The sequence below is a fragment of the Priapulus caudatus genome, unplaced genomic scaffold, assembly GCF_000485595.1.
Source record: "Priapulus caudatus unplaced genomic scaffold, Priapulus_caudatus-5.0.1 Scaffold183, whole genome shotgun sequence".
Classification (NCBI taxonomy): Eukaryota; Metazoa; Priapulida; class Priapulimorpha; order Priapulimorphida; family Priapulidae; genus Priapulus; species Priapulus caudatus.
In genome coordinates this window covers 63,987-74,377 of record NW_014577244.1, presented here as the reverse complement: position 1 = coordinate 74,377, position 10,391 = coordinate 63,987, and positions in this window count along the sequence as shown.

Here is a 10,391-nt window from a genome sequence, read left to right as displayed (position 1 = left end):
CTCCTAATGGAAGTATCACCCGCATAAAGGTTCCCCTCAAGCACGCACGCACGCACGCACGCGTGTACTAGCTGTCACCGTTTGTCAGGTTTGCTAGCTTGGGATGCATTTTTTGCACACATTATATAGCTATGTAAGCTCAATTGCTTGCATTGTAAATTGTAAAATTGCATGTAGGTGACGGTGAAAACGTTTTCGGGCGAACTTCATGTAGTAGATAACGTTAGAATCATCATTCATGTTGGACTGCACAACAATTCAATTAGTTATGAGAACATTCGGCATTTTAAAGGAAGGTCATACACATATAGTTTGCAGCCGTACCCTTGAAACCCCTTCAAATAAGTTTTCGTTTTTCGGAGGATACGCTATGTTTCTTGGGTGTTGCCGCTCGGTATAATATTGGTATTGTATGCAAACGACTTTCATTTCCCGGCACCCTAATTTGGTGTTCGTCAGCGTGTGAATGCAAACATTAGAAATGCCAACGATAAATTATAAACATACATAAGAGGGTCTGCATGTGTTGCTAAGGGCAAGGAGCATGCTTCTATTAATAGCCTGCTGAGCTTGGGCAAATATCAAAACGTTTGGAAGTAATTATTAGTTTCGGGGAAATTTTTAACGAGCAAAATTAATAATAATTACCATTATACTTTCCGCCCGGCAACCTCGTATATAATGCGCGTAGATCTACGCAGAGCTTTTAGAAATAGCATTAGATTAGAAAAACATTACGAGGAACGGAATTTATTGGTCTTGCACTGTAGTACGGTGTAGTGAATTTACGACAGGGACAGTATAGAAATTTCTGCAGTATAATATAATAAGTCATTCGCCATCGATTGATTGCTTGTTAGTAAACGGGATTTTATACTGTCTAACTAGGCACCTTAGTACCAATAACTGCAACCTCAGTTACCCAGCTACCCTATAACCACCGTACCCCTAAACACCTAAGTTTCCCCAGTAATTAACTAATTATACCCTCAGTTACCCAGCTACCCTAAACACCTACGCTTCCCCAGTAATTATACCCTTAGTTACCCGCGGCTACCCTAACCACCGTACCCACAGACACCTACGCTTCCCCAGTAATTATACCCTTAGTTACCCGTAAAGCAGTCTGACATCATAAACTAATAGCAAGACAAGCAGAATCTGCGAAACTAGTCCATACACCCGAACTACGTAATAACGTTCTAAGCAAACACACGGCTTGTCTAACCTTCGTGTTTTATTATTACTGACATTTACAAAATCGTGCCTACGTGATGGCGTGCAGGGTTTCACATTTTACAACTAACTATAACTCAAGAGTAAACGGTAACTCGCTAAACCATTTTGATAGAACCAGAAAGTAGGAGAGGAACCATATGACATATTAGCAGGAGTTAATGAGACAAATTTCTCTCATTAACTCCTGATATTAGTACGTTATCAAACTACAGTAACACTGTAAGCAGTATAGTAAACAACCTACCAGCTTGCTCTTCCTCTACTAGTGCTGAGAGGTTCTATGTCCCCCAGGGTACTGCCGGAACGTACCCTGGGTACGGTCCGGTATACGTACCCTGGTACTATCTAATATGCCGGACCGTACCTCGCCTACTCCACTAACGAGTCTAGGGAGTCGCCTACGCCTACGCCTACTCCCTAACCCTAACCCTAACCATATCAGATAGTTACCAGCAAGAGCAGATAAAGAAGGAGAGGGTACAACGGTAAAATGCTGAAACCATGCTGCAGTATTCGTCGAATTAATCAACTTTTCCCGCTTTATTTTGACGATCCTTTGCAGTATTATTGATCAGCTGTCTTATAGTCCATCAGCCAGGGGGGTTGGTCGGTATCAAATCGGGGGGAGAATGCTAATAGTGATTTTTGGGAAGGTACAGACCCCTAGAGTTTGAAAATATGTGATAGCATTGTGGAGGTGGCAGCTTTATGTGAGTTATCTCCCCTTTTCCAAAATGGCCGCCAAAATGCTTATTTAGCTATATATCATGTTCTAGAGCAGCTAGGACAGTGATTTTGGTGTCTATGACCAGGTATTATGAGTCGTAGATTTCATTATTGTCTTTACCTAAAACATTGAACACACATTTGATAAAAATAAATCCAAGATGGCTGCCAAAATGCAAGATTGCCACCAAAATTGCTGTAAGCTCGTATAGCAGTTACGACAGTAATTTGTGTCTATTATTTCAACTAGTCAAAGATTCTTTATTCACCTAAATATAGTTATCTGGTGGAGTTAAACTTTTGAAGGATTCAACAAAGAAGAATATCCACAGAAGACTGCAATCCGAGCTTGGAGGTTCCATGGAAATATTTCCCAATGACAAGGGAAAATTGTTGTTGGTTCCCTACTGTATATCATTAAAGGATGTTGTCTTGGAAAATCAAACTCTACTCAAAACTCTCTCAAGCTTTGGAAGGCCAAGTCTATAGATCTCAACAAGATCATAGATCAGACTTCATCACATATCCGAACAGCCACCAAACAGGACATGATATCCACACCATGGCCATACCATCCGTCTGATGTAGCTACTCATATCGCCATACCAAATCAACTAGAGCGATTTCTTGTCGGGCTCCTCACTGGAGATTCTAGTACTACGAATACATGCCACAGAACTGCTATTCTAGTTGAGTCATTTAGCCAGGACATGATATATGCTGTGACACGTGGGCAGTATAAACCACCAAAACATTTCCTGCTTCCTTATGCGGTGAAAGCACTCACTGGAAACATTGAGGTCATTCAGACACTGAACAAGTTTGGACATGGAGTGTCTTATGACCAGCTAGAAGAGAATAATACTGCTCTCTGTCTCCAGAGGTTAGCAATGGGCTTCAACCAGAGAGCTGTTCTACCAGTCTCCATGAAACCCTATGCCTTCACAAATCTTTCATGGGACAATATAGACAGACTGGAGGAGACACTTACTGGAAAAGGTACATCACATTGAGTCAACGGAATAGCGGTACAGCCTAAGGTCTATGGACCTCATCCACCTACGACAGAACTTCCTAGCATTGATAAACTAAAACAAAGATCAGTCAACATTGAACACAAAGATCTGGAAGTCTATGTAGCTAGTGCACGTGTAGGTCCACAGCCTCTACCAACCAGTGAGACAACATCCAGGAAGCACAAGAGTCTGCTCAAGTCGCCTGTAACATGAACCGGGTATGGATCCTAGCAAGACAAACAACATCAGGTAGTCAGACAATCCCAAGTTGGACTGGGTTTAATATCAAAACCAGGGCCCAAGAATCAATCTCAGAAGATGTTGTTGGATACCTGCCCACAGTCAATGCACCAGCTACAGAGTTGACTACAGTTTTTGAAATTCTTAAACAGTCAGATCTAATCAGAAAGGTACTGTGTCTGGAAACACTTGTGGTAGTCATGGATCAAGCACTCTATGCAAAAGCCGTTGAAATTGCCTGGAAGCACAAACAGCATTTTTCCCATGCGCTCTTGAGGATGGGAACATTCCACACTATCATGAATGCCCTGAGTATCATAGGAAAGCGATTCTGTGATGGTGGTTTAAAGGACATGCATAGAAGCTGGGATAGTTGCGGAGGGGTCCATAAATAGGGTCATTGATGGTAAACAGTACAATCGTACTATCAGGGTCCACAAGTGCATCTATGAAGCTTTGATGAGACTGGCATGGGCAGAGTTCAAACTATGGGTAGACAGCAATGAGGAGAAGAGCGCTGTGAACAAAACATGCGTTGACAAGATGAACAGCATAGCTGATGAACTCAACCAACAGAACTTCAGTAATCTCCTCTACAGTCCAGAATTGTTAGAGTTGATGATCCTGTGGAGAGACTTCTTGGAACACCTCCGCCACAACAATGGGGAGCTATCGGGATACTGGATTTCATACATAGACATAGTAGAGCATATGATACTTGGCCTTCTGCGTGCATCTCGTGAGGGAAACTGGGATTTGCACATCAATGCCATTCGAACCATGATCCTATGGTGTTTTGCCTACGATAAGGTCAACTATGCCAGGTACCTGTCTGCATACTTTGATTAGATAACAAATCTTCCAGAGACTAATCCTGATGTACACAGAGCCTTTCAGGAAGGTCATTTTTCGGTGCAGATGTCCAGCAATAATCCCTTTGGGTGGATACCTATAGATCAGACAACTGAGGTTACAGTGAACAAAGACACTCAGACTCCTGGAGGCACGGCACGGTTCAGCCTAAAAGCAGGAGCCATCAGAAGGTACTACATAACAGCAGAGTACCGCAGCGCATTTCTTAGACACTTAAGAAACATGGTACATGGGAACCAATCGGAACTCAACCATGCTGATCTACAGCAGCCCAGATTCTAAAAAGATGAGGAAACAGTATCAGCAGTCGTCGGCCTCATTCAAGCCTGGATCAACCCATTCTCAGAAAAGCAAGACCTCATAAGCATTTCTACTGCAAAATCGCCACCCAAAGACATTTCCTCTGACCTGATGAAGGCGTGCGATATTGGAGAGCAGAGTTATGCCACTTTCAAAAACGAGAGACTAGAGAACGATCCACCAGCAAAACCATTTTGCGATCGGATGAAAACTAACAAGCTGAAAACATTCACTAATATGTGTAAGAAGAAGGTAGTAAAAACAAATGGGAAGGAGATCATCTTGAAAGCTGATCGGTCTCTGTTTGGTTGCATCATAGTGATGGCACAAGAGCGCAATCTCAAGATGGAGGACATCCTCTCTCACCCCATGGGACCACTACCCTGGTCTCTCTCCACCCCAGACGAATTACTCAGGAAAGCAAACAAATTCTGCCCTAGCCACATCTCTGCAGAAGAATGTGACAGTAGCAGACCAAGTTCCACAAAATTCTTCCTCTGTGGTCGATGGAATGAACCTAGTTCAAAGAATAAACGGTGATCAAGCTACGTTTGGAGACATTGCTTCTACCATTCTGTCTATGGCATTAAGTGAAGGAAGTAAAAGTACCAGAATAGATGTTGTGTTTGACACGTATCGAGAGAATTCTATCAAGAACAGTTATAACGCTATGATAGCGAGTCCGAACTGAAAAATGTAGGTTAAGGGAAATAATTATTATGGGCAAAAGAGCAAAATTGTGGAAATCATACTATAGAAGCAAGAGTGAAATTATGCGAATACACAATTTTACCTTTTTTCCTAAATAACAGTGAAACATGGACTAACTTAACTAGGAAAGAAGTAAACATGTTGCAGGATATCCAAAATGATCCAAGAAATGGCGCTGTGGCATGTAAACATTAGCTCCCGAAGCGAGTTTTTTTGCCGAAAATGTTGACTGAATGGCGCACTCGTTGACTTGCGACAGCGAGTGAAAATGCAGAAATTTTTTCTCTTCGCTGCAAAATGCATCGGCCGGGCATTTCATTATTTACGAAAAGTCAACGGGCTGGCAGTAGGTACAGGAGTCAGTTCACGTCGTTGACGCCCCATTCATGCCAATCAAGAAATAAGGCGGGGCTTATTGTGCCTACAGATATGCGAAAATGAAAGAAAAGAACTTAGCACTGTGCGCAAAACAGCGTGTTATATTCGTATTTGTGCCAAACTCGTATGAAACCGTTCTAGCCTAGCAGAATGCCCTAGAGTTCCTGAGATCGGCAATTCCATGCTCTCATAGCTATGGTACCTAAAAGTTATATGAGAGAGGCGCGGCGTAGACTGTGATTGGAAGACACAAAGTGTCAATCCTCGGTGAGCCTCGGCATCATGGCCGCATCACGTCCAGGGGCGGATCCAGGGCTGAAGCTAGACTATATTTTTCCAGATTTTAAGGGCACATCCCCCAAAAAGGGCATACCACCCCACAGTGGGCGCCGTTAGGCGCGGGAGCACATGGCGGGGGGTTTGGGGGGCCTCCCCCAGGAAATTTCAAAATTTCAAGGGTCCATGGGCACAAAAATGAGCACCATTTGAGCACACACTTAGTCAAGCAGCAAAAAGGAACAAATCCACAGATAACCAAGGCTTAAAGCCGCACAATTCGCATCCAAACGCTAATTTCTCCAGTACTAGACTAGCAAATACTTCGTGGCATGCATAATCACACTACCTTAAGACAAAATAAACTCTAGTTGCTCCCATTTCACTGCGCGTTTGCTTAAAACCCACAAGAAAGAGGTGAGAAAACTTCCATTCTGGCGCTAACGCCGGCTTGTTTGCCAAACATTTTAGCTTTGAAGTGGTTAGGGTGACGTCACATGTTTTTATCTTTGCTACACCCGTACCGCAGCACCGCTGCCCGCTGCACGGTTGCTTGGGGAAACTGTCAACAACATCGGAGAATTCTACCCTAACCACCGTACCCACAGACACCTACGCTTCCCCAGTAATTATACCCTTAGTTACCCGGCTACACTAACGTATGTAACCCTAGTTACCCGCGGCTACTCCAAAGGCTGTACCTTCAATTACCCTGTTACCACAACGACTGTACCTTCAGGCCCCTCAACTACCCTATCGACTGTGTCAGCAGACCCCGCAGCCACCCGAACGATTCTACAACCGAGAAATCTCGAAAGACAAGTTTTCTAGGTTAGATTTGACAAGCGCAGAGCGAACACGTCCGTCGGACGAATTCGAACGGGCGCGCGTACAAAGGTATGTGCACAAAGCATATATTGTGTTATTTCCCGCGCTCACGGTTGCTGTACCTTTCCGCCGTTAACCGGTTACTATACTGCGTCAATCGTGCCGCCGACACTTACATGCTTACACGGGTCGTCGGCAAATTAAGTCGTTTGTTCACCCTGCACGACGACGACGCCGCCGACGACAACTCTGCCCCCAGTCTCAGCCCCGCGCCCGTCGCCACACACGATATGCATCGAGATGCTAGTGGAATGGAATGCGCCACGGTGTGCATTGCCGAGCTAGTATATTTTTAAAACAAGGTGCGTGACATTTACGTTACTCCAATCTCAATTTGGGTCGAGGACGGACTCTCTTGGCTGCTGCTCGGGGAAGGTTCCACACGACACACAAAAAGCGAGACACACGAGAGATGCGCGTCGATCGCTACGAGGCGATGAAGCAGCGTCAGCATCCCGTGACCGCTGCTCGTCCGAGGATGCACGCGTCGCCGCGGTAACGAGTGAAGCCATGGCGGGCACCGATCACACCCTTCCTCCATCGCAGCATCGCCGGGGAATACGGACTAGCGGGTAGCACCACTGGTTTGTCCTCGGTGTAGATGCGTAATGAAATGCATTTAGCTGATCACGACCGACACAGAAAACCACCTGTTCAGCTGGTAGCAATCTTATTTACCACAATATGGCTGCAATTTATTCCGGGTGATGTGTTCTCGACGCATCGCACTTGACATTGCGATTATTTCATTAGCGTATGAATAAGTAAATACGTACAGAAGCACTCAACGGGGAATGAGTAGTGCTTCTGTGGATTAGCGCACACAAATCGATACGAGATCGAGTACGGGGAGGTGATACCAGTCTCTCTGGCGGCCATACAGTAAAATTGATCATGGACATCTATGATTCTATACTACTACAAAAACAAACTACCTTTGTCTATGCATTCCGCTATTTATTGGTGTAGGACCCCTAAAATTGATACACTGTTAGTTGATCACCCTAGCACATTTAAAAGGATACACTAGCAACTACTATTTCAAAGCAAGTAATATATTAAAAGTACGAACCCTTCGAAATGGCGGTTCTTGCACATAATACATGATACATGATACAATTCATGATAACTTGGCGCAATTTCATAACAATGTTGTATATCCAGAAGCTTTCAATATATACACTGAATCATAGAACCGTTCGAACTGTTTTTGTCAGAATATTGTTTATTGCTTGTTTCTCTGTTACGAATCTATCCTTAGAATCAAGTAAACGTGTGGCTGAATTTGCTCTAAGTTGTTCCTAAGCGTTTTTTTCCCCCGAGCAACGCCGGGTACCCGGCTAGTTAGAATAACAAAATCTAGAGAGCTCAGTGACAGTGTCTGCCACCGGCACGTGCCGGGTGTAAGACACTGGCACAGCTGCCGATCAAGTTGCCCTGACAACAACGCAGCCACGTGAAGAACAGCCGGCACGCTTCCTTTAATTAGAAGTCATTCGACATGATCAACACATACAACAATATGGCTTCCATGATACCCTTACCCTCCTGTTCCCTGTGTTTCCTCCAAGGGGTGGATTGTTGGTAATCGCTAACAACAGCGAATCTAAGTTGCGTAACGGCTCCATTTAGTATCCATGGGATTTTTAAATCTTGGCTATTTGCTTTTGGGATTTGAATGTTATTGTCAGACAATGCAATCGTCAGGCGGATATTTCACCCGACATTTACGCTACCTCGATAACAACATGTTTAAGGAAAATGTTCAAACCCTTATCATTCAACTTTACAATAAATAACACTAACATACAATACCAACTCTCTCAATATAGTCCTCCTTGCAAGAACATGACTGGGTTGACAGCGTCTACATCTAGCAACTACAACTAATGCGACCAATCTATCTTAACGATCTATATACTAATCCTACAGCATGTTCTTCACACTTTTATCTACGTACAAGGGAAATTAGCCAAGCAATAGGCCTCACACTTTTACCTACGTACAAGGGAAATTAGCCAAGCAACAGGCCTTATGTCATCACCCAGCCTCCGGGTTGACGGTGGTGGTGGGAGGGATGCTGAGCGTAGGCACGGGCTGCAGATGATCAGTGACGTCAATGGTTGCCATGGCAACCGCATTTAAAGCGATTCAGTGAATCATTGATCGGTGGGCTTCGCAGCAGCAGACAGCATACTGTGATGGCATACATGTATTGTAGATGTACAGAACGGCCCCGCACCGGCCGGCGCATCGACCCCTAGAAGAGATAGGTCCTAACGACAACCGCTTTACGTGCGGCAAGCCGTCAACCTTCCGGAGAGCCCCTGGTAGCAGGACAGAGCATCGAAGCCCAACGTCGGGCCTCCGATACCGCTACGCGACGCGAGATGAGACTAGAAAAACCGCAATTAACCAAATCATACCCAAAATTTCGAGCGCACAGCTGGCGGTGCCTCCTCTCCTTCAGCCATCCTCATCGCTCCTCCCGACGCCACCTACGGGCGCTGAACGGCGGCGGCGGCGGTATCTCTACTGCTCGTCAAAGCCCCACTTCTGGCAACGCGCGGGGAAGATGTCACAACCGCAGGCTCCCGATGAAGAAAATGGCGACGGAGAGATTTGCTCTTGCACTCGACACAGAAAAGCGACACTGACAGCGGGCGCTCTCTTCGCCTAGCTCAGGAGATCGTTGAAACAACAAAGAAGAGGTTTTCGGCAGACTTTGGAGAGAGAAGAGGTCTTGCGGAGAAGGCAGTGCCTGCAGTTGACCAATGAGTACACGGAGAGAGAGAGAGAGAGTCTGGGACGCGCCCGATCTTGCCGGCGAATATATACGAGCGTGAAGCCATTGATACGGCAGCTGTGGAGGCGTGCTCGCCTCGACCAATCATGCACTGCGTGACGCACACACCTTCTATTCGATCTTTCTGGAACGAGGCCAACCGGTTTTGTTCGCAGACAATGACGAAGGATCACACACGTACGTATCTGAAACATGCTAGCGCGATTAAGACGACCGACAAAAGGCCGCAGACCCTACTCGCAGCCATGATCTGACACGCCGGGTGACAATAGCCTGTTTTGGAAACAGTTTAGCATTATTTAGAGAGAGAAACCCCATAAAGAAGACTGGAAATAGGATATAGGGAATTGATAGGAATATAGATAGATATAGGAAAAATAGATCAGACATAGGAATATTTAGGAAGTTGCTAGTGTGTATTAGTGCGTGAGAGTATGCACCTCATCGTTTCGATATATATCTCCTGAGGAAAGTCCTTCACTTTCTCCTCAAATCCCATCTCATGAATATAGTTGCAGCGCATCACTGCAGCAGTAAGAGTACCGCCATTCCCCTCAGAAGACATTAATGCAGTCCCTAACATCTCTAACAAGATACTGTTTAGGCTATTCGATTAACCTCTGTCGGGGGAACACTTCACAGAAGGAGAACGAGAGGGAGAGGGCGACCAAGAGGGGTCCCGGTGGACTGGGATATAGGACACGTAATCAGGACGACATTGAGAGAGAGATTTACAAAACTGCAAAAATCTACATGGGAATAACACTTTTGGGCTTTCTATGCCCAGAAAGGTCCTAAACAGGGCCATCCTTAAAAGCTGTAAAAACGAAGGTGAGAGCCAGTCTGATGTCCACCAGGTGGGGCTTCTTGTCTGTCAGCTTTGTTGGCTACAAGCAGGCGTTCAATAACCTGGATGGAAATACGTGGCGATCAATAAT